General features: G+C 31.2%; 1 protein-coding gene across 1 annotated transcript in view; it reads right to left on the bottom strand.

Moving 5' to 3' along the window:
- Positions 1–26,609, bottom strand: part of LOC123698255 (neuropeptide CCHamide-1 receptor-like) — a 159,637-nt gene extending 133,028 nt beyond the window's left edge. The window contains exon 1 of the mRNA XM_045644834.1: positions 26,408–26,609. The gene's annotated coding sequence lies outside the window, so the exon portion shown is untranslated. The remainder of the gene's footprint in view (positions 1–26,407) is intronic.
- Between the last annotated feature and the right edge of the window lie 957 nt (positions 26,610–27,566).

The following is a 27,566-nucleotide window of genomic DNA, read 5'->3' as shown; positions in this document are numbered from 1 at the left end:
AGCCTACGTGCCTAGTAACAGTCAAAAACATTCTGTATTCTAAAGCATATCAATCAATTTTCCTCCGATGATATCTACTATTGTGTAGATATTATTTCCGTAAGAGTTTACGAGTTTTATTTATAGCAAATATTTACATAAATATTCAAGGTTATAAAGATACACAGCGAGTCAATAATATTTTATGAGTATATTTGCCTATTTATTGGTACAATAAAAAGCCATCTGCGAATCATTATCTGCTCCTCAACGAATCTTTATTATAGTAGGTACTTAACTTATATCGTCACTACATAGTATAAAACAAAGTCGCTTTCTCTGTCTCTATGTATGCTTAAATCTTTAAAACTACGCAACGGATTTTGATGCAGTTTTTGTTACTAGAAAATAGTGATTCAAGAGGAAGGTTTTATTATTTAATTTATTAGGTTTTAGACAAAGCAGACGAAGCCGCGGATAGAAAGCTAGTATTATATATTTTTGTTAATATATCAACACATAGAGGATACAGATTAACTATTATCATCAGAAAATATTTTTGTAAAAGTGCACATCAAATATTCCCTTTGGTCCTTTCCAAATTTCCGGGTGACCAACCCAAGCTTCGGGCATGACATGCATTACGATTCACAATTTTATAAGCTACTAGCTCGCCCCGACTCCGGCCGATTCAATTTTTGTTATAATAAGTAATTAGAGTACGATTAGAAATTAGAGTACGTGTTTAAGTTTATTATTAAGTGTCTCGCACTAGAAGAGTGAAAATTTTACCAAAATCAGTTTCAATAATATAATTTCGGAGCCAGCTTAAATTCATTAAAATTTAATGATGAACTCATTCAAAATCCAAACGATAAGGTCATTTCAAATTAAGAAACTGCATTTAAAATGAATTATTGTTCTGCAGAAACCTGTATACTTCTGAAAAAAGTTTGTAAAAGCTTACCTCGATTAAAATCTTTTAATGGAATGTGGTTATTAAATGAAAATCCTGAGGATTTACTGGTTAAGTTAATTAAATTTTCATTGGAATAGTTTGAAAGGTATTATTTTTTAAAGGAATTTCGTAGGTACTTCTTGTATAATGTAATTTAATTTCTAAACTAACCTAAACCTTTAAAAATGAGATCTTGTATCTTGGACGTAATTTGTGATTTATTTGCGTCAGTATTTAGTTATTTATTTCTAGTATTAAAGCTATTTCGTTTTTCAGTAAATTCATATGCATACGAAATTATTAACAAAGTTGTGAATAAATAAATAATGAATGTAGGTATTCAAATCTTTGTCTCACTTCATCGAACAACAGTTCAAAAATATTACTTGATTTGTGTGATCGAATTTGTTGAATCTTCGCAAACGAGGACTCTCAATCCCTTTTTATTATTTCATTACTTATCAGTTATTGTACTACGAGTGATGACCAGAATAACATTAGTAGTTATCATGCTACTTACAAATAGCAACCATTTTGAAACTTTATCTATTAGGTAGGTATAATATTTTTAGGCTGAATGTTTGGTTGAACGCGCTCATTTCTAGAACTACGGCTCTGAGTCGAATAATTCATACAGTAATAGATAGCCCATTGATCGTGGAAGTCTATCATCACGTTGGATCAAAAGGACCGGATCAATGCGGTTACAACCGCGCGGGCAGAAAGTTCAGGTATAATATTGTTATATTAGCCATCGTTCAAGACAAATAATCGAGGGAAGTGTATTTGTATAGTTTCAGGTTTTTGTTTGTAAATCTCCAAACAGAAACTTGTTTGTGTACTCATACTTTAATATTATAAATGCGAAAGTAACTCTGTCTGTCTGTCTGTTACTCAATCACGCCTTAACTACTGAACCAATTTGTATGAAATTTGGTATAGAAATATTTTGATACCCGAGAAAGGACATAGACTACTTTTTACCCCGGGAAATAGGATAGGTTTTATCCCGGAAATCCCACGGGAACGGGAACTATGCGGGTTTTTCTTTGACTGCGCGGGCGAAGCTGCGGGTGGAAAGCTAGTATTACATATATCACTACAACTATGTACAAATAATAAGATTACAGGGAATATAAAAAGAAAGGTTCAACTATGCGGCATAGATAATAAATAAGTTTAGGGAAAATAAAGCAAAGGTTATTAAATGTTATTAATCATGGTTTCTATCCATAGAAACTGAATATGAAAGTGTTCTTTTTACGTTTCTCTCTACATAATATCTCGGAGAAAAGTGGACCAATTATATTATATGGATAATTTTGGCGAATAATTATTGTTGCAATGTTGCAATAATAGTAAATGTAGATACTTAAATAATAATTATCAAGTTATAATTATCTTTTTGTCTGATCAATTTATTTCTAGACATGACTATTTCCAGATATCTGAAAACAAAACGTAGATATCGGCTGTAAAGCATTTCACCAAATGGATAAGGACCAAGTTTAAATAAACTTTTCATCTAAAAAGTTATCTCAATATCGGTTCGCTAACAATACAGGTATTATACGCACAGAGGGTAGAATACAATTTAAGTTTTATTTTGTTTCTCTATTTTGGTTATCGTTTCAGTTCTAGGTACATTTTTAACGTTCAAACTTTTATTTTTATGATCACAATTTACATTAAATTCCTACGAAGTCATTTTCTCGTTGTTAAGGTATTAGATATAATCGAATTACTTGTGTTTAAGGTTAACGGGTACATACACACAATAAAGACAGAAAGAAGCAGCAACTTTTGTATATAAATGGAACTATACAGACAAACTTTAATTAAATTAGTTTTACATTTGCGGCGCACCAATTTTTATTCTGTGACTTATGTCACCTTTTTCCCAATAAAAAATAGATTGCAAGAAAGTGATGGCGTTAAAATGTAAGGGGAAAATCACGAATGAGTATTACTCAACACAAGTATAATATAAAATAAGTAAGTACTATGAGGAAAAGTTTGGTGGCTTTGGTAAAAATGTTATTATGGGTACCCAAAACGATTTCTGATGTTCGTGGCTGGCAATACTGGGATAAGTGTAAGGAAAATAAAGATTATAATCTTTCAAACTTCCTCTCTTTTTCTTGAAAAATAAGGCTTGAACTTGTATATTTCGCATCGTACGTAATGAAAGGCACTCTATGAGTTGTATGATGTATCCATGACAACGTTGAAGTAATACTTCAGTCTCTAAATAAAAAAATTGTATGTACATATGTAATAATTTATAATATCTACGTTCATCTTTGAATGATTTATTATGGATTTGATAGATGTAGATTTCTTTTGTAAAGTCAATATATTATTACACATGACAGAGTTTACAACTTTTGTTTTTGAATATTATGTGAACATACGAGTAAGTATGTATATTGTAATTATTCAGATTATATAATTCTGAAACAATATAATATCAAACAATGAAAGGTAATTAACTCGTAAACTTCACAAAATTCACCTCAAGATAGTTTTTATCTCAATTAAAAGGTCTAAAGAAGGAATATTAAGATAATTCACGCGACACACGGGTCAGTTAGTGTTAAAAGCTGAGAGGTTCAGGGCATTGCAATGCATTATGCAAATGGAGGCAGTCGTGCCGAAAGCACGTGTTTAATATTTGACGTAAATTGCATTTATTTGCATATTAATTAAGTTTATAATCATGGAAAATAACACGTGCTGTATCTGCTCTGTGTGGACACATTCATTATAATATTATTATGCATTCGAAATAGTGGTCTAACCTTGCTATGACATTTAGTGACATCTTAAGAACTCAAAATAAGTTAAAGATAATAATAGTCCATAAAACAATTGTTTTCAATTAAATATAAAATATTACATCAAATAAAAGTATTGAATAGAATGAAACAATAATAAAATACCCCAAATATATCTTTAATTACCGTAAGAATAAGTCAATGTTATTAAAAACGGGTAAAAAAGCAGTTTAGTCTATAGGTTATATTTTTGTGATGTAAGTATTGATAAGCTTACCTACTGAAGTTGAAATAAAAATTATAGTCGCAATAAGATTAACAGTGACACAATTTTAGCAATATCACATGCATTTTAAAATATTACGTTATATTAAAAATTAATACTTCACATTGTTAACAGAAAATTTCACAAGAAACGTGAACATCGTGTAAAGTTATTTTTCCCGCCAACGGAACACGAGGCGTCACATTGTGTCGAGAAATTCACCGGAATATTCTAGAAACGTGCTGTGATTTACGAATGTAAACGTTTGGATAATAGGAAAATAGTTTTAGATAACTTTGTGTTTTTGAAGAAGGCATGATTTTATTACATTTTATATACTTGGATAAAGATCTATTTAATAGGGTAAAAGTACAGTATGTTATATTTGCCTCCCTAAAGCTTCATAATGACCTGTAGTGTAACTTAAACGTAATAGCTTCTATAATAAATACTCGTAGTTTAAATAAAAATAACAACGCATACAAGCCAATACGGAAATCAATCAAAATTAAAACTTATCATCATTTACAAGGAAAATATTATAGTTTTTGGCAACATTCAGTACAGGTATGAACAATAAATTTACCTTTTTTTGGCGGGAACCCAAGTCATAACATTGAAAACATAAAAAATTAGTAGAACTCTTAACCTAATTAGTTCTTGAAATCTTTCTTTCATTCATTAGCGGTGTGCCACGAGGTTACTATTACTTACATAATTTTTTATGGTTTTGAAGCTTTTTAAAAGATGTTCCCAAAATGATTTTTAATTCATCTTTTTAAGAGAGAAAAGTAATAATCTAAAATTAGTTTAAGAAAACTAAAAAGACGCTTTAATTATAGAATCAACTAAGAGCAAACAATATTTATTTCTTATTATTCAGAATAATAAGGTTCACTCATGAAATTATTGTTTTGTCCACTGGTCGTTGATAAGTTAACAAAGTTTGAAATAGATCTGTTCTTTAAAAATGGGACAAATTTGAGTCGAGCGAAGAGAACGGAGAAGAGAAGAAGAAGAGAAGAGAAGAGAGCGAAGAAACTATAAGTTTACATACAAACATACAGGCGAAACTAATATAAACGTGTATAAATAATGTGTATTTATAAAACGTCTGAAAGTATAATACTAAATGCATTTTCACAAGCTTTAAGAACATTATATAATACCGCCAATAAATAGAAACCCAAGCTCGAAGCTGCATCGACTAATTAAAGAATTTTCTTATCAAACTAACTTCGTTAAAACTCCGTTTCGAAGTGTTGCAAGGTTTCAATGTATCTTCTTACCTGTAAATAGGTATCTCTTTTATTTATATATAAGGTTATTTTATTAAAAATTAAATTTTCAATAATAGTTTTAATGTAGAGACTTTTTGAAGAAATAGTTCTTGTAAAGCTGTTTTTTAAACCAAAACTGTATTTGTAAGAAGCTCAATTGAAAAAATCTTTAGTTAACTTGGAGCTAAATAAAGCTTTGAACTTAGATAGTCTTATAAGAAATGCATAATAGAACAGAAGGCATACTATAAAAAACGCCGAAATAGTGTTTCCCCCTCTTGCTCTGATTACGGTTTCCATTCGTCTGGGCATGCTACAGGTTATGTTATCGATGATTTCTTGAGGCAACCGCTCCCATTCCTCAAGTAATGCGTTTCCAAGTTCATTCAGATTGTTGGGGGATGTCATTCTGGATTTAACCCTTCTTTTTATACGCTGTCTCCTATCGATCTGTTTTAAAAGAACTCTGCACTCATCAGTAAAGAGAACCTGCTGCCATTCGTTCAAATCCCAGACGATGTTCTCGCGTATCGGTTTCTGTTCCGCTAATTGAGCCGGTGTGTGTATAAAGATAAAATAGCCTCTAAACGTTGTCAAAATGTTTTTCCTTGATGTTTTATACTCAATGATACATAATATAAGATGTTTAGTCATAGATTTAACATGTAATAAATAACTTAAAAAGATTCTTCGACCATCATTTCTTATTGTTTTAGCCAAGTTTTAGCTTATTTATATTCTACACACTCTGTACACTGCTCTGTCAAATCTCTCAACATATGTAAATGGTAAATTAAGAACGAGGCTTTAATATCTAAGCGTCTTCATAACGGCCCTTAAGAATATTTAATTAAATTAACTTAGCATGTTGAATCATATTATGTAGGTATTATACGAGTTATTAACTCTTTTAATTTAATATTAAATACGAGTTATCTCTATTAAATTGAATGTTAATATTAACGCAGAGTTATTTATTTCTAAGCTTCTTTTAATATTCTTGGTATTCATATACAACGAATAACTTATTTCATAGAGAGAAGACGTTTTATTATAGTGTGAATATGAGATATGAATATGCAAGTTTAATGAATTTTTAAAGAACTTGGGGGCGAGGTTACTTTGTCTTCTGTTCATTTATTAATTAAATGTGTACGATAATTAATTGTAACTCTGTAACAAATCCTAACATAAAATCACTTATTAATATCGTAATCCGATATCAAAATGCAGTTTAGATTTAACGCAGAACTCATATTCGCAAATTTCGTAATTTTACGACTGAATGACATGAGCCGAATGAACTAGTTATGACACGGCTTTCCGGTCACCACTCAGCAAATCATTTCGTTCAAATGTGACCGATTTACGATTAGAAATGGATATCATTTATGAAATGACTAGCTTTCCGCCCGCAGCTTCACCCGCGTTTACAAAGAAAACCCGCCCATTGCCTACCCTATATGTTAATCTGAGTTACCCTCTTTATATGTGCTAAATTTTATTGTAATCGGTTCAGTAGTATTTGCGTGAAAGAGTAACAAACATACATACATGTACATACACATACATCCATCCTCACAAACTTTCGCATTTATATTCGTAGGACATTTCATATACCTATAATTCTCACCACATTATAAACAATTGTTAGTGACGATTAGGGGGCTGTTTGTCATATACTTAAAATTTTTAAGATGCTCTTACTACTTTTTTGTAGCTAACAAGAGTTGAGTTTGAATCACCATTACCATAATATTTAAAAAATATTATGGTAATGGTGATTGCCACTAATTGCCGCGGTTGTTGAAGCCGGCGTTAAATTTAAAAGTTTAACTGCTGATTCCGTTATGAAATTGCTCTGACTGCCCGTATCAAACAGGGCACGAAACGATTGCATATTACCTGAAGCATCCTTAACCTGAACGATAGCTGTGGCTAACAGCACTGTATGATTCGTATCCCAAATCTCCATTGAAATAGTTTGAAAATGACAATTAAAATAAATGTGTGTTAACCTTTAAAACTTTAATGAATAAAGATTTCCTTAGTCGTGTCGCTTAAATTTCAGCACGCGTGAGGATCGTACGGATTACTGGGTTTTACATAATACAAGGTAGTTGTTCTCGTATTATAGACGAGGAACGTCTTGAATCTTCAAGTATAGAATGTATAATAGGGACCTCTTATTCGAAATTAATGGAAATCTGTAGTTGAAATTACGAATTGATTTTATAGTTAAATAGCCTAGATTTCAATTTATAGACATACGTAAAATTAACCGGTTTGTAATGTCCTGAGTCTAAATTCGTTTTATATTCCATAGTTCCTTTTCCATTTCCAATGTTATTAGCAAGAATCGGGGAAGCGGGGACAATACAATAAGCGTTTTTCATAACTATATTTATTTTCCATTATTGCCAGTTTTATATATTATAGTAGTTATTACATTATTCACTCGACCATATTTACGACATTATGTATAACGTAACAATAAAGTAAAAAAAAAATACATTTTCTTAACGGCTTTTCCCTGTTAATAGGTATTTTTTCCCCTTCTTTTACCAAATAGGGAAAACATAAGATAAATTGCAATAAAATTTGTATGACACATTAATCCCTAATGTGACAGTCAGTATTGATGGAATTCTACCATAATTCTTCCTCAAGCTTTGACATTTCCTATATTTTTACCAAGTTTTATGTTATGCTTGTTACATGTGTTCTATAGGTACTTTATATCAGAACGAATATTCGCTACGAATTGCAGTACTTACAATGAATTTTCGGACAAAGAAATACTTTGAATTGTTGCCAAGCACACCCAAATATATACCTTGGTATATTGTCAGCCTTTGACCTCTAGAGCGTAATTTTTTATAGAAAACGTTGTAGCAAAAATTTTGCTTCTTGTATTTTTTTATCCGTGTCCTTATTCTTTATACAGACAGTTATTCAAATATAAAAACAATTTATTAACTTAATATTATTTTGCAAGTTATAGGCTATCTTCTTTCAAAACTGATAAATAGTTATTAAAAAATTAAATAATATTCAAAGTGATTTACATAAAATACAGTTTCATAAAACAGCTATAATAAAATTCGAGTGCCACTTAATTGAAGTCGGTTAAAGACTGTTATAGACTAGATTTGGGTTACATTAGCAGAAACCGAATCTCGAAATCCCATTTAGTTCTACCGGACTCGATTGGGGACTCATTTATTTGCTAATACAGGTTTTTATGTATAGATAGCAATTGTATACATATGTTTTTGGACATAATATAAAGGCTGGCCTTTTTGTTCAAATACATTTTGTATGGCAGAATACTAATTGTGTTATTATGATATGTTTATTTATGACTAGCTTTTCGCCCGCGTCTTCGCCCGCGTTTTCAAATGAAAACCCGCATAGTTCCCGTTCCCGTGGGATTTCCGTAGGACACATAGGATAAAACCTATCCCTTGTAGTAATCCAAGTTACCCTCTATATGTGTGCTAAATTTCATTATAAACGGTTCAGCAGAATTTAATGCGTGAAAACCATACTGCATACATACATTATAAACCTTTCCTCTTTATAATATTAGTATATAGAAGTTTTGTAGAAAAAATAACCGTTTTTATACAATAAGATTAATAATAATCTACATTTACATAAAAATATGGTGTAAGTTTTTCAATATGTTTTTATAACTACTTTTGTAGGTAGGTAACATATTCTCTCATCTTAGGCTCAAATCTTAGATAGATTCGTGTAGCTTCACAATACATAATACAGATTGTACATATATTTACAGTTATACATTTCTATATGTAACTATAACTAATGTGACTATCGCATAGTCCATATGTCATTCAATGTACGACTAAGGAAATTCCCTTTTATTTCATTCCACGGAAAATGTCCTACTTATTTCCGCTCACCTGGTTAAAGGTATGTGGACCCGCCATATTCTAATAAAATATTTAAGCCCATCCCTTGTAAATTGAGTGCATAGAAATGTTTTTAGGCAATTTCAAAAAACATGATTTTACTTTATTTACTGTGAGTGAGTGAAGTCCCATGTCCCCTAGTGGGGTTAAATCTTTACACTTACTTTTGTGAATCGTGGAAAAAATATTTTACGATTTCTACAATCTTTTGCGTCTGTAGTTTACATAAAATATTTTGTACACATTGATCGTAGCGTAATTTTTCATACAATTAGTTATGAATCAAAATCACTTCAATAGATTTAAACAATCCCCGCTGTATCATCACTACTTACATAGTATAAAACAAAGTCGCTTTTTCTGTCCCTACGTCCCTTTGTATGCTTAAATCTATAAAACTACGGAACGGATTTTGATGCGGTTTTATTTTAATAGAAAGAGTGATTTAAGAGGAAGGTTTTTGTATATAATGTATTTGGTTTCAGACAAAGCGGGTGAAGCCGCGGGCGGTAAGCTAGTCTAATATAACACGAATAATATTTAAAGTATCTGTTCAAAACAGAAGCATGAACTAGTCAATAAATATATAATTATTAATATGGGAATTAATATTCATTCGTAAACAAATATATTCTCACTTAACTCACAACGACAACAAAAACAACTTGTTTTCGTACAGTTTACCGGAAAATGAGAAATGATTTAATAAATTATAAATCCACTCTATTGTTAAATTAATTTTGAACGTGTGTTTGTTTATTATTTTCGTCATCCTGGTTTTTAGAGCTGCCTTTTAATATATTTTCATTGATAATAAAGTAAAAAAAAAGTGAAGCCTCTACATTATTTTTACTACCAAATCCATACTAATATTATAAATGCGAAAGTAACTCTGTCTGTCTGTCTGTTACTCAATCACGCCTAAACTACTGAACCAATTTGCATGAAATTTGGTATGGAGATATTTTGATACCCGAGAAAGGACATAGGCTACCTTATATTGCGAAATATGTACCACGGGCGAAGCCGGGGCGGACCACTAGTATTCAATAAAAAATATTAAGCTGTTAATATCCAATTCTTCTTTTGTTTTTTCTCAACACCAAAGAAAAAACATTTTATATAAACTCAAAGGGAGATTTCTGCTTTGTACTGCACCTGACATTTTCAATTTCATCCTTTTTCCTATAAAATATTTGTTTTTCTTGCATCTTCTACGTGGTAACTTCATAATATGCGCAAAGAGGCTTAAATATAAGCCAGAGTGCGGTAATATTTTCCTTAAAATAAAGTTAAAATCTTATTTATGTCATGTTATATTATTTCTTATGGAAATTGATAGATTCTGATTCTTCTTGCTTACTTCATTTTAATCTTTTTTCTCACCATTTTATATAATTCATTTAAGGGCAAGTAGCTAATCCTATGCTAGACTGATTAATTTTTAGTATTCACTATCTCTAGTTCAGACTAAACCATTTTAAAACAAGTGATAACTGTGTTAAAAACAACCGACTTCAAACTTGCATTTGCAAAAATGCCCATAAAATAAAAACTACTGGGCCTATCCAAATAAAATTTTTATGGGACCAATTCGACACCATCCCGCATCGAACAAAAAAAGAATCACGTAAATCGGTTCAGAAACCTCGGAGTAATCGGTGTACATACATAAAAAAAAAACATACCGGCCGAATTGATAACCTCCTCCTTTTTTTGAAGTCGGTTAACAAAGGAAATTCACCTATATAAAAGTACCCTCTTATAATTATATACCCGTTCACCTACCAATTACTAACTGAATTGAAAATTCAACAAACCATTTTGAGTTTCAATTAATGAACACCGTTTATAAATTACATAGAGGTTACTAACACAGGAAATGGCATTATTACAGTAATTAGAGAACAGTCATATAAATGCACACACAAAAGACATATTCATTAGTTCTATTGTCTATGACACTATAGAAAGCTTTAGGAAATTGTAGGTCACTGAGCTAGCAGTAGATGAAAAGACAATAATTGAAAGGTTTTACACGCCATTGAGATTGGATTTAATACCTCGAGTCTTTGTCTAATGTTCCCAAAGCTAGATAATATCTATAAATCTATAAATGAATGCGAATAGTTATATGGACGTTTTTACATATAACGAATTTAGATGAAGATATTGTATATAACGTATAGATATTGTATGTATCATATGTAACGTACCAGAATGACACATCTATAATATAAAAATGAATCGCAAAATATTGTGTTGGTAAGCGCATAACTCGAGAACGGCTGAACCGAAATCGTTAATTATTTTTTTTATATTCCTAAGTATAAGGATGGTTCTTATAGAGAGAAAATCTTAACATGTACCACGGGCGAAGCCGGGACGGACCGCTAGTAATTTTTAAAAATCGTTGATGTGAAACCGTTTAAACCGTGAAACCGCTGTGTCTGATTACTGAACTGTTATCTGCTCTTTAGAAAAATAAATATTGTTACGTTAAATTAAGAAATTAAAGCTAAGCTATTAAAATATCCTGGGAAGGATATCGACCGCCTCCTCGGTACAGTGGTTGACGCGTGAGCGTAGAACCGAGGGGTCCTGGGTTCGATTCCCGGTGGAGATGAAAAAAAATATATGTCTCGGTCTGGTAGGATACAGAAGGCTGATCACCTACTTTTCCCTAAAGAAAATCGATCAGTGATACAGATGTATGCATAATGCATCTGCCCCTTACCCCACTAGGGACACGGGACTTCACTTTTATTAAAATATCCGTTTAATCAAAACAATTAATGAATCGCAGAAAAAGCCCGAAAGGCTTTCTTTTATAAAATTAACAATAATATCCAAATCGTTAAATTTTTATACAGGGAAAAATACAAGTATACATATAATTAAAATAAAACGGATTTCATTTGATTGCTTCAAGAAATTTAATTTACTTCAAATAAAACTTTATAATGATTTTATTAATAATTGCTATCCCTTGGTTTTTATTAATTATCGATTTGTCACGACGCCGTCAATTACTTTTGTAGTAGGTATACGGATGAATCTCGATGAAATGGAAAAATAATGGTTTATTGGAGTTGTTAAATTAAGTGAAACGAGCATTATAATGTTTTATATTAGAATGTTTTTAACATATTAACAGTTATATTAAATAATAACGTTATTAGTTTCGAATATAAAGTGACATCCAAAAATTTTTGTAGAAACATTAATGAACTTTGTATTTACTTTCACAGAGATTTTAAAATAAGCAATAAATATTTGTATGTTTTAATAGTTTGTATGATACGAAGATGAGAAGTATTACATTAAAAAGCTTTTTCCTCAAATTATTGCATCTTATCTTACTGAAATGGAATCCACGTGGACAGTATAAAATCTAATCCCTCAAACGTAACTATATAAAGGCTTCAATAAAGGTGAGACAGGTACCGATACAAATCTCAATGATCGAATTGGCATCGTCCTTTAACCAAAACAAAGGCCAACCAAGTCCCTCTAGAAACTTCTGTGTACAAGTGATTTCTATTTGGAATTACGAATAGTTTCGGATGCTTTATATTTTGTATTGTGGTGTTATTTGCTATTTGAATTTCTTTACGTTTTATAAAGGTTTGTACATTAATTCTATATTAATTGCGTAGTTATCTGATTGATCTCATAACGAAATAACAATAATATATTCATGAAAGATATTTATTTGTAATAGAGATGTATTCCTTTTTTGTATAACATTGTAATTTTTTGGCTGTGTAAGTAGTATGTCTTTATGTAGTTGTAATGTACTAACAATTCCAATCCACACTTAAAGAACTACTAAAATTTTGTTCGTTTGTTCCTGGAGAGATCAAAGGAATGATATGAACAAAGAAGTTTTAAATTTCATCGTTTTAGAGGACTTGATATTGAATAGTTTAGAAACTTCAATTGCGAACTATCAAAGTACAAGTTCTAGGAAGTTATTAAATACTTTCATATTAAAGTCTTGTTTAATATCTAGTATATTTTCACTAGTTGTGCCCCGCGTTTTTACCTGCATTGCTCCCCTTCTATTGCTCTTAGCGTGATGATATTAAGCCTTCCTCGGTAAATAAGACTATCTTACAGTGAAATCATTTTTCAAATCGGACCCGTGGTTCCTAAGATTAGCTTGTTCAAGCAAGCAAACAAACTCTTCTATTCTTCTATTCTATTATAAATTGACTTATTATATGAGTGTAGTATTGGTCGAAGTTCGTGTAATATAAGTATTTAAATCACTATGCTACTAACATTTCATTTTATAAAAGTTTTAGAAGTTCATGCAAATAAAATGTATCTACGATAAGCATATTATGTTTATATTTATGTAATATCTATAAGAAAGTGATAAATGCGTTACCTCACCTATATAGCAAAGATGCCAGTCTCGATCCGTTGATTGATATATACCTGTCATTAAACAAATATACAACACCAAATGTATATAGCTCTAAGGTTAGGTTAAGTTTGATTGAATAAACGAATTTGAATTTGAATTTGAATATTCACAAAGCTTCAAAATCAAGTCATACTACTTTTAAGCTTAATCTCTAGATAAGACCTAGCTTAAAAATCTTACGATAAAATGTCAAGTGGACAGACATAATCATGCAAAAAGGTAGTGTAAAACTTTTATAATTTATTTAATTGAATTTCATCGTCGGTTCGCATTCATTATTCAAAAGCCATGTCTTCGCGAAATGTTTAATTATTATAATAGTTCAAATACTTTACTCAGTCATATTGAATTAGTTCTTTTATTTTAGTTCTCGGTTATTTACATAGATGAGTAATATTATAGTACTAGCTGTGCCCCGCGGTTTTTCCTGCATTGCTCCGCTCCTTCTGTTATTCCTTGGAAAAGCAAACAAACAAACAAACTCTTTAACTTTATAATATTAGGTAGTATAGATTGAATACATGTAAACCATCATAAAATGATTGATAATGAGACATAATATCTAGTAAAAATATTAAAATTTTTGTTGTTATTGTTACTCAAATATATTTTTTTAATAAATCATAAAATTGTGTTATTTCAAATTATAATAAATGCTTTATTTTTCTTATTCCATTATGTTACAACACTGATACATTTTGATAAAACACAAATAGGAAAGCTAGAGAGTATACATGAACAAACACACTAAAATCTGCAGACTTCTAAGAAACAGGGAAATGTTCGATTCATTCATTAATATACTTTAGCCACTTTCCGTAACTAAATTTCCTTGTTCCCTTTGTTCTGTGAAGTTTGTCGATTTATACCTAATTGTTTGTATTTGATAACTAATTTACGCGTAGCACTTACGTAGAACTTACGTAGCACTTACGTAGCATTTTGGCTACGTGGACCCAATCGGATAATAATTGATATCGAACTGTGGTTGGCTTTAGTCGTGTTTGCTTATACAGAAGAGTGTAGCAAATATCCCTTTCTGTTTCAATTTACTTAGAGTTATGTTTATTTGGAGAAATGGTTACAAAATATATTAATTACTGTTGCCTGGTAGAGATCGCTACCTTTGCTGTTTCTGTAGTCTTGTCTTTATTATGTCTATGAAGCTCCCGGGGACAGTACATCGAACTTAAATACATTATTGGGACCTCTAAGTTACAACTTAGCCTGGTTTATGACTTCCCTACAGTATAATACTTAAACGTAACTTGAAATTTAGTAGAGGTCACCCTTTTCATAATTAGGACATGACTTATATTGTCTTTAAAGTAAATATGACCTTCTTTTCGGTTCATTTCTGCTTCGCGAGGTTGTTCGCTCTGTGAGGACCACCTAGTCATTGATTATTGTTTTCTATAAAAATAATCACATTTCCATTCTAAGAATACAGAATTATCGTTACTATTTCTTTTACGTGTCTATTGTCAAAATAACACGTGACAAGGAATAAATAGACAAAGACTAGATAGGAAGCGGTCAATCGGTTTACAATGGGACAAAGAAAGGTTAATTTGTTGTATTGTTGTGCATGATTTCTTAGTGCGTAACTATTGTTACATTATTAAGGTAAATGTACTATTATGAGGATGGGAGGAAAGTTTCTTGGGACATGCACATGGAGTTGTTAATTCGTATTACGTGACAGAAAGATTAATTAAACTTAAAAAAAAAAAACAGATTTAAGAATAAAGCTTAAAATTCGGAAAAAAAACAATTATAATTATTAGCTAGACCGATTGAATGAATGAAATTATTATATTATAGTAACTGATCCATGAATCCACCAACGTGAAAAAATTTTGAATTAAATTAAAAAAAAGTCGAAAGGTGAGGCTCAAAAAAGTTTATTAATAGGAAGAAAAATATGACAGAATTTTAAAAATAGTATTTAAAAATTCTATTAGGATAGTGAATCTCATAGAAAACCAACATCATAGTTCACCAATACGTGCAATATAAATGCAGTAAGTCCTTTTGCAATCATTGTCAAAGTTCGTTGTAATGGAAAATCCAACACGACTGGTAAGAGATTAGGTAATAGAAAAGCCGTTTCAGAAGGCACGTAGACCTACGTGCTGTGTCGGCTCTTCCAAGAGACTAAATTCCTTACTATTACTATTAAAAATGTTCTTCGGGTGCTATTAAACATTTTAAATTCATTGTTTCAAGACAGGACTAGAATTTCTTAAGAACTTCTGCATTATGATGGTCGAATGTGATAATCGATATCATAAAACGCCAAAAGTTAAATTAAAGTCGGCAATACGTTCGCAGTGTTCCCTTATGCTGTGAATTGTCATGGGCGGTGACCGTGACCTACCATCAAGTGGGTCTCCTTCTCCATTGTCGGGGTTGTTATTAAAAACAATAAAATTATACTTTTAGGTACTTATTATATTATGAAAAAAAATTGTTTATTAAATTTTTTATTTCAAGTATTGGTTAGAAGCTAAATCAGACCTTTCCAACAATAATAATAGGTCCAACAGTAATATAGATATAACTACGTCTATTTTTGGGGAAATGAAGTATTGCAGTGTACAGTACACAATAAATTATAATAATTCAACAGAACAATCTAACGAATTTAGAGCTTCCTTATCTTAAATTAAATTCGTTTACAATTAAGGAGGAAACAAAATTGACGCTAAAAGATTCGGGGATTAATAGCTGGTTGCTCTTGTTAATTAAAATTATACGAATCATAGCAATGAGAGAGATTTATGGGTAAAAATTAAAATGTTATTACCTACTTATACAAAATTATATGCGCATTATGAGCGGTTTTATGAAGATTTGTTAAGCAATTTGTGAAAATATTGTTGAGAAATAACATTGTGAAGGTAATTAATTATATATTTTTGCAGGGAGCAATAGTTCTTCAGTGGTTAAGGTCCTTGAAAAGGTGTAGTTTTAGAACTATTCTGTCTAGTACCTACGTTAGGAATGAACGTAACTTCCTTGGTCAGTTTTTGCGTTAATAGTTCGTATTTATGTTTCTTTGTAGTCTGAAAACCTATCCCTTTCTATACAAAATACCTATGTTCTATATCTATAGTAGGTATTATAATTTTCTATCGCCTTCAAGAAGTTACCAAATCCGCTTGTTATGAATGACTATTCATATGACGAAAGCTTTCAAATAGTCTGAATATAGCTTCAAGAGTTACATGATATAAACTATGGTGCTTGAGAAATCCTTTGTCACATATTAATTGAGTAGGAACATAGGTTTATAGTATCGTTAATGTAGATAAGTGCCTCCTAATTAAGCATATTGATGCTCTTCAGTGTAATTTGATAATGTTGTAAAGTTATATGGATTGTTTGGTATTAATTCGATTGAGTAACAAATTTACTTACCTACTATACTTCAAAATTAAACATATTAAAAACTAGCTGTGCCTCTGATCTTCTGAGTAATTAGATAATGTTGTTATATCTATAGTAATTGGTATTAATTCGAATGAGTATTAAACCGATTTACTTACCTACTAGTATTTCAAAATAAGACATTAAAAACTCGCTGTGCCGCCTATACATTACTAGACTGTAACGTTTCATCCAAATCCATCCAGAGGTTTTTTACTTTTTTCTTTAAAAAGTAACAAAATTACATAAATACATACTAACAAACTTCCGCATTTATAATATAAGTGAATTCTGCATTTACAATAGTATTCATATACACCTACAATTTTGTATGGTGTGAACTTAAATGAAATTAGTGTAAATAACACCTTAAATCACAAAATAAAATTCAAATTATAAAACCAAGGTTCACGAAATTTAATAGTTCCGATTTAAAGTTAACATTTTGCGGTTTACAAGTTAATGGTGTGGATTCGCTAAAAATAACTCCGCCATCTACACTTAACCATTTTGAGCGGGAAAATGCAACCGCGCTCTAATGAAAAATGGTTTCCAGAAATTCCTTTTATGCTTTTAATATTACGCTAAATATAGTTCACTAATGTAACATGCTGGTAATAATTTTAGAAATAGTTTTATTGAAGTGAAACTTCTTTATCGGGGTTGGACAAAAATTTAGGCTGGTTGCAGAGCTTGACCGACCATCGGTGCGTACGTCAGTCGCGCTTGTCATATGTATGGAAATTCATAAAACCGTTCATAGCTAGACCGACCATACGCACGCGTATTGTCATGCGCATAGTGTCATCTTCATACATTTTGTTGATGCGTATCGTCAGGACCGACGGTACGCACTGACGGTCGGTCAAGCTCTGCATCCAGCCTTAGTGTAACATTTTTGCGTTACGCCGTAGGCGTGACATTTTTGCGTTACGCGCCAACTTTTTCTTATCCCTAAGTTTCACTTCTTACGTGTATACTCTAGTACACGCACACATTTTTTTTGATAGAGCAGTACGTTTGAGGGTGTCTCGTAAAGAATTTTTCAAGCGAAGATTGAACCGGTTCTTACTAGGGAAGCGCGTACCATCAGACCGCATCTTAGCTTTCCATCAGGCGAGATTGTGGTCAAGCGCTTCCCTATCTAGAATAAAAAAAAAGTTTCTTATTATTTTCATAGATATAGATATCTATATAAAAACTTTTGATTTCTAACTCATTCGCATGGCGGAGTCGTTTTGAATGAAATTTTGTACATAGAAAGTTTATGTACCTACCTACTTGTGTATTTAGTTCAATATATTTATTTCCGATAAATACATGAAAAGCCAGGACAAGTGACTAGCATAATGCGTGTTATATAAACAACTAGGTTTCCGCCCGTGGCTTCGCTCGCGCAGTCAAAGAAAAACCTGCATAGTTCCCGTTCCCGTAGGATTTCCGGGATTGCGTGATTTTCCCGGGATAAAAAGTAGCCTATGTCCTTTCTCGGGTATCAAAATATCTCCATACCAAATTTCATGAAAATTGGTTCAGTAGTTTAGGCGTGATTGAGTAACAGACAGACAGACAGAGTTACTTTCGCATTTATAATATTATAGTATAGTATGTATTATTATATTGCATATTATAATTTCCATAATAATAATTAACTAGCTTTGCTAAGATTAGAGTTGATATTATGTGAAATTAACGGCATAATTCATGCATTTAATATCATATTGCATACACTATACAAAACTATGCCTCTTGGTTTCACTCGAACTTTCAACAACTTTCATGAAGGACTTTCTAAATTATTTATCTAAACATTTTAACTAATGAAGTGAAGACCTCAAATTTCAATTAATGTCCCGGGTTCGATGCCAGACGAGCGAACTAGAAATATTTCAGCTTATCTGCACATTATTCACACTGCTCAAACGGTGAAAGAAGACATTGTGAGGAAACCAGAATGTCCCAGAGGCAAATTAAATTTTAAATTAAATAAAATTTTACTATATAGACATGAGAGTATGAGAAAAGATAACTAGAGGTAATTAATTATTCCTAATTTTTGTCACGAACGCTAGAATCATCAGGATTAGAGTACATCCACAAAAATAGCTTAATTAAAAACATATTATTAAATTTAAACCGATCGTAGACCTTTATAATTTCAGCACTAATCTAAATTTAGCATTAACATCATTAATTAGAAGACGGACAAAGCTGATGTACACACAACTATAATAAACCATGCAATTCTATACAACACAATAGCACGCGGGTGTGAGATATCGCCTATGCTCCTATGCAGACAGTGATTTAACCCATGCTATAAATAAATAGATAGCTTGGTTCTCAGGTGAGTGGTTTATGTAGTTTATTACTTAAATTCAAACATATTAGTTATTAGTTTGAATTTAAGTAATAAACTACATAAACATATTACATATTAGTTATTTGACGACGCGGTTGGCGCAGTGGTAAAGTAACTGCCTACTGAGCCGACGGTCCCGGGTTCGATCCCCGGTCAGGGCAAATATTTGTGTGATGAACTCAATTATTTGTTCTTGGGTCTGGGTGTTATTATCTATATATGTTTTTATTAAATATTATATTTATCGTCGCCTAGTACCCACAACACAAGCCTTAATTGAGCTTACTGTGGGACTAGGTCGATATGTGTAATAATGTCCTATAATATTTATTTATTTATTAAAATAGAACTCTAGTAGTTGTACTCAGGTAGTGTAGTAAATTGAGAGTATTTACTCTATTTTTTTGAGTCACTCTAAATAATTATGTAGAAATTATTTACTATCGATTTGTATAGCTGTTTTAACAGAGAATAACCAGCAAGAATGTCTGCGGTTGCTTTCTTTTTGTACCGAGTAATTATGTATAATATTATGTCAAGAAATAAGAAATACATAGTACAGTGTCTATGTACATAGGAATGTAACTTTTTCAACCTTTGTGATACAATTTTTACTACTGCCTCTGAAAATATAAAATTCTGCGAGCTTTAATTTTAGATTTCAATAACTTTTTCAGCTCTATTCTTACAGCTATTTCAATTGTTTTTATGTAGACACAATAAAATAAATTCGTTCGTTTTATATTGTTGTTTATGTTTGGATAACGCGCCTAGTAATCATTTTAATCCTCTTTCAGAATGAATTCGGACGATATCATTATTTGCACAAACTTCGGTGTGAATATAAAAACGGGTTCAGTTGTTTTTAAAAAATGACGATTAAAATAATGGTTAATTGTATCCAATATTTTGATTTTTTATTCTTATTTTTAAACTCTTAATTATAAGCACATAACAGTTAAAAATTTTGTCGTACTATATTCAGAAAATATGCTTTACCTATTTAATATCCATTGTATCTATCCCAAGCAAATTACAGCTACATATATCCATACTAATATTATAAATGCGAAAGTAACTCTGTCTGTCTGTCTGTCTGTTACTCAATCACGCCTTAACTACTGAACCAATTTGCATGAAATTTGGTATAGAGATATTTTGATACCCGAGAAAGGACATAGGATAGGTTTTATCCCGGAAATCCCACGGGAACGGGAACTATGCGGGTTTTTCTTTGACTGCGCAGACGAAGCCGCGGGTGGTAAGCTAGTAATTTATATGTGATTGAATGAATTAAATTTCAAATTCATGAACGTAAATCTACAAAATTACAGCTTAATTTACAAACTTCAATTCAGAATATTAACAGAAAATTACAATAAGACAATAATTCTTTCTTTAGACACTGGAATAAGCAGAACACATCGCAACTTACAAGTAGCTGTCAAGCACATAGAGAATAACAAAGATGGATTGCTTTTAACTATCTCAAGAACGACCCTTTATAGACATAAGGATTAAGGATCTAAAAGTAACTTAAAGTTACTAATTATTCAAAACAAAATACGCAAAAAGAACTATCTCTATAAATAATAAAACTATTCAAAATATAACGTTCAATTTATTTCAAAAGCTCTTGATTTATCACCAGAAAACAGATTTTAAGTAACATTTCCTAAAAAGCACTTTGACCTTACACTTTATATTATTGCACTCACACTAACGCACTGCACAATACACACACATACAAAGAATTTACATCAACATAGCTTATAGTTGTGTTCTATTGTACAATCTCTTTGAGGGACTTTCAAATGTAATTCCTTTTGCTGCAACTGTATGATTCAACATTTGGCTTTGTACCCGAAATCCCTGTTCGTATAGAAAAGATTTAGGCCAAATATTATAATATACAAAAGGTTCAGGAGGTTTTATTTAAAAATTCGTTATTAAAGTAGCCTTGTATAGAGTCACGTATTTGCAAAGCTATAGTTTCTGTATGATAAATATTATATACTTACGATTATGCCTACTAGCCTATTTTTGTTCCTACTGCCGGGATATGTGCCTCCTAGAGGCATCCAATCCACCACGTTGACCAAGTGCAGTATACAGATGTCACATGTCACCGCACATTTCGTAGATTCAACGTTTTGATTGAAATTGGAGGCCTTAACAACGAATCTACGACCTCTCTACAAATAGAGTCGTTTACTTCTATTCTGTAAAATTCGACGTTTTTATTGCAGTCAGAACTTGTATGCCTTTAACCACTTAACTCTACCGCTTTTCAAATTTTTACATTTACAAATGCAATTATGTTTGCATACAATCGATAATGTACACTTACAATTTTCATCATACGATATTTTATACACCCACAGTAGGCATCAATTAATATCATAAGCAAAATAAAAATAAAGTATAAATTTATAAAGAATAGAAAAAATTCGATCACGAGGCGGGACTCGAACCCGCATCCTTCGCGCCATTCCGAATTTTTTTTTCCGAATTCATAATTTATATTTATAAAGCATTTGAATGCCATAAAAACCAAAAAAATATAAATTCAAAAATAAAGTATTTCAAATAATGATCAATTTCGTTCTATCGCCTGCACTAAGATAAAGTCGCAATTTAAAATTTAAACTAGCTTACCGCCCGCGGCTTCGCCCGCTTTGTCTAAAACCTAACTTATATATTACATTTCCCTTGAATCACTCTATCTATTAAAAAAAACCGCATCAAAATCCGTTGCGTAGTTTTAAAGATTTCAGCATACAAAGGGACATAGGGACAGTAAAAGCGACTTTGTTTTATACTATGTAGTGAAGTAAAATACCTACATTAGCGCAAACACATTGTTCCGGACATGTCAGATCTATTTTTACAGCGTCCAGAATATAAACGGTCTTCGTAATTGTGATGATGAATCGATATTCCCGCGTATTTTTAGTATTAATTAATAAAGTAAATATAGCTATCCATAACTTGCTAAACCTGTAAGCGTTCACTTTTAGATCTATTTATTATGTTTACACTTTTTGAATTATGTAGTCCGAATTTTTTAAATTCTTGTGTAACATGAAGGTATGCTATTTTTAGGAATAGGAAGGCATAGCATAAAGATGTAATTAGTAAAATTTCACTTTATATTTATAACTTACTTAGCTGAAACATCTTAGAAATGTAGATCTACATCTCAGATAATAATAATATTTTTACATAAATACTTATATGGAGCGACATTCAGAGTAATTTAATTTTACTCTATATTAACAAAACATAGAGTATAGAGTATAGACGATTAAACGATTGATGATGATTTCATTTATACTTTCGTATTATCTTTCATATATGGAAGACGTAGGTACTGCAGTATAATATGGTTATTATTGTGTTGTAAACAATAGTACCTATTTATCAAGTGTTGCTAGGTCATTGGCCAGTATTAAATGTTTTTCGACCTACCTATACAATAGAATTTTAACAACGATGTAGATTTTCCTGTGATGACTTATAAAATAGAATAATTTATGTTGACATCAGTTTACGATGTAAGAACACTTTTATGATGGAATACTTTACGGCTGTTTATCAAAACTTTTGACATTTTATTCATAAGGGAAATACCAAATAGTCGAAACCTACATAAATTATTAAAATAAACAATAAGCCAATTAACACCTTACTGCTAATTACAAAGAATTCGGTTTCTCTATATGAATGAAATAAAATAATTTATGACGACATATTTTGTTCAAATAAAGTATCTATTCCGGTTTGAATGAACGGTACCAAGACAAAAGGTCAGGGGTTCGAGCAAATTGAGTGCACGAAATGACAAGTGCCTCGTTGACAAAGAGATATTTTGAGCGAAAATTGTTCGAAAACAATTAATTTGCACCCTCAGTTCGTTGGACAATGGAGGACAATCAAAAATTTAAATTCTAACAAGGCATAGAAGGCAGATAATTTAATATAGGTAAGAAAGTGATCTGTAAAACAGATTTGCAATAGATACCAAATAAAGACGACACATAACTTTACATACTTATATACACACAAAATATGAATCATGTACTTACCTACCTTTTTTTTATAGTGGGGAAATCTTCCAAAGATACCCACGGCCCCCGGGGAAGGAGCCGTGGGTTATGTCGGATTCTTACCGACTAAAACCCCACTGTGTTCCGTCGAGCCGCTTTAATGATGGGGCCGCGGGTATTGGTTACAATTCTTCCGCGACCATGTACTTACTTACCTACTATTTACTCAATTACAAATGCTATTTTTTCCATCAAATCGATTATAAACGAAAAAACAAAATAATAAATGACGTAGTATTTAACGACATAACAAAACATCACAACCATTCTGAAAGAGGCAATAAAGAAATCAGTTATAAAATAAATGGACAAATCCCACGTAATACGGGTTTCTATTACCATAATCTTCACGGATAAGTGACCTCTAAGAAATGAGAAATTGTATATCTCCGATAACACAATACTCGACCCGTAGCCCGTAGAAAATAATCGTAAGGTTTGTATTTGGGACTAAGCTCGACGAGGTATAAAACGAGTTTATCTATACAATCTTTATAATAATAACTACCTTCTTTATGAAGTACTAGCGGTCCGCCCCGGCTTCACCCGTGGTACATATTTCGCAATAAAAGGTAGCCTATGTTCTTTCTCAGGGTCTAAAGATTGTCTGTGCCAAATTTCATCAAAATCGATTGAGAGGTTTAAGCAGGAAAGCGTAACAGACAGACAGACAGACACAGTTACTTTCGCATTTATAATATTATGTGGGGATATTAGTAGGGATATGTTACTGTGTTCCGCGAATTCATCCGCTCCTCTATAATAGGAGGACCGACTCGACCTATGTCGTAGAGAAATTTTATTTTGTAGTATATTCTGATGAATTTATCAAAATAAAACTTATTTTTCAATTCGTACCAGTAAATTTTGTGATTAACTCGTTCAAAAAAATAAATTAATAATACAGTATAATAAAGTAAAAAATATATTTAAGGCATTACAGTTTTAACTTGACATAAAAAAAAATCACTTGGAATTATAGCACGTGGCATTTGAAACCTTAAATTTCAATGAAAACAAGAAAAAGCGAAAACCTCTAAGAAAAATTATTTAAAAGTGGAGTCTTCCTCTCGAGGAATTTAATTAAACCTAGAATACTAGAAGCAAATTAATAATTCAGAATCGCAGAATTGAGCCACTTGTTCCATTGCTTTCAATTTTGAAATGGATTAGTATTCAAAATGGACGAAGTGCTAAATTAATTAAATTTTAATCGGCTTAAGGAGCTATTTCATTGATAATAATATGGAGTAATTGTGTCATTTATTGACTATTCATAGTCGGCGTTGACAGAACCTTGGTTTTGATTAAGGAGGATGGTGAAGTTCAATAAGATAAATAAAAAAAAACATTAAGAATACAACAAAAGTATATCACTTACGGTTATTATTGTTAAAGTATGTTTTTTTTTATTCTACCATACATGATTACAATATTTGTGATATATAATCGTATGAATGTTCAGAGTTCAGCATTTCAGAGTTGATGATTTATTATTATTTCTAATCTTAGATAAAAAAGCTAATTTAAATATAAATTTATAATATTTTTAATCTATTCTTAATTATATCTATTCTTTATAAATTTATTTTGATTAAACATTTGAATGCCATAAAAAATCAAATTCAAGCTAATTAAAATATGAGCTCTTTTAATTTAAAACCTTAATATTTCACAAATAAAATAATTTATTGAAGACAAGCTTTCCACCCACGGCTTCGCCTGCGTTTTGAAAGAAAAACCCGCATAGTTCCCGTTCCCGTGGGATTTCTGGGATGAAACCTATGTGTTAATCCAAGTTACCCTCTATATGTGTCCTAAATTTCATTGTAATCGGTTCTTAGTATTTGCGTGAAAGAGTAACAAACACACACACACACAAACACATCCTCACAAACTTTCGCAATTATGATATTAGTAGGATTGAATCTCTTAGCTCTACCAAATCTTGTACAGTTATAGCTTTGGTAGAGCTAAGAGATTCACGTGAGTCCGAAAATGTTAGGAATTTATTTTTGAAATGATTTTTGTTTTCAATAGCTCTACGAATAAAATCAAACTTCCATACTTTAATACTATTTTTCATGGAATAACTAATTGACTCATATTTGACATTATAGTCAGCTAATTTGTGTCGTATATTATACACATAATTGTTCACACATGTCGCATTGCATATTATATTCTTGACTTTTCAAAAACTTCTCTTAGCAAGTAGGTATTAAGTCATGAAAAGACAAACCTAAATATTTTCAAACTAATATTAATAGGATATTTAAGAACATTTAAGTGTCGTGTGAATTCTGACAAGGGTTGACAAAATTGCTGACTGCGCTTATCTAGCAGGGTCAAGTGTCATTCAAACTTTAGCGAAGGTATAGCTTTAGATTCAAAGGGAAAAATGTACATTCTATTTATAGATAGATTTCTATTTTTCCTTATCGGCAATTAGAAAAGCAACGGATTATAAATAAAATCATTATCCCTTTTTGTTAATACCAATTATTTCCGTATTTTTGGGTTATTTTTAACATAATGAGTATAATTTTGACTTTTCCGTATCCACCTACGAAGTTTAAAAAAAATTAGATCCACAATTAAAATTTTCAATTAAATACGAAATATTTACAGTTAATGTTTATGTTTATGGTAAATGTTTACATAAAATATTAATAAAAAGTTAATTTTTCTGAAATGGGTCGTATATAACGGATTTGCAGAACTTTTTCAAATATTTTGTAACCAAAATTAGATAATAAGGCATTGAAGAAGCATATCTCCCATCGGAAAATTAAAAAAAAAACTTCAGACTTATGAAATATTATTTTTCTTTCAATAAATACAAAATGAAATAATTACAATAAAAGCTTACCCAAAATTCTCACAGTTGGAATAAAAAGTTCACAACACAAAAATATTTTTAAACTTTCCAAAAAGTTTTCACTATATTTTCAATCACAATTTCGCACTGGCATACAACAAACGCGTTAAAAAAACAAAACGTTAAACTCGAATTCGGTATTCGAAAACATTCCCGCGTTGTAAACGTCACATGGACATGGCTCCCGCTCCAGCCGTCGACGCCGGTAGCCAGAAATCGACTGTCGAGTTTCTGACTTTCTGAACGTTTCTTCACTTCGCTTCATAGTTCTAACGTAGCGGAAAAATCTCGAGTGCTCTTTGCATTAATAAAAAGATCGTTCTGTCCTTACCCTGCCATAATTTACGAAAACACAAAGCTTTAATAGAAAGATAATAAGCGTAGATAAACATGTTACGTGAATTATAGTTTCGGGACGTAGGGGTCCTTCCATTTAAAAAATAAAATGAATATTAAATTGAAATAGATACTTTCAATATGTAGAGATAATGCTGAGACGTTTTCGCAGTATTTTTTACTTTCGGAAGCTTATGAAAATTACCATAATATAATAAAAATATGACCGCATTGAATTGAAACAGAAAGTTCAAACAAATTGAAGTTTAGTAGAATTATGTTGATACTTAGATGGACACTTTCATCAATCAAATACTATTAAGTTTCATAGGCACCATTGTTATTATAAGTTATAATTACAGAAAGCTCTTCATGAAATAATGAAAAAAAATAAATAGGTAAATTATCATATTTGAAACATTACATACATAATTATTAAAAATAAACTGTCCGCCCACGGCTTCACCCTACACGGGTGAAGCCGTGGGAGGACAGGGGGATAAAGAAAAACCTTTGGGATTTCTGCGATGAAAACTATCGTATGTCCTATCCCAAACTAATTTTATTAGAAACTAGCGGTCCGCCCCGGCTTCACCGGTGGTACATGTTTATTTTTTCTTTATATAAGAATCATCCTCGTTATTCAAGGAATATTATAAAAAAGAATTATCGAAATCGATCCACCCCTTCACAGGTGTCGCCGTGACCAAGGAAAACGGGTTTCATTTTTATATATATATATTTTTATATAGATTTCAACCAAATACTTTCATTATAAAGACTAAGAACAGACAAACTGACAGAGCTACTTTGG

The sequence above is a fragment of the Colias croceus genome, chromosome 15 (genome assembly GCF_905220415.1).
Source record: "Colias croceus chromosome 15, ilColCroc2.1".
NCBI lineage: Eukaryota > Metazoa > Arthropoda > Insecta > Lepidoptera > Pieridae > Colias > Colias croceus.
The sequence above is the reverse complement of the archived record's forward strand: the minus strand, read 5'-3'. Positions and strand labels throughout refer to the sequence as shown.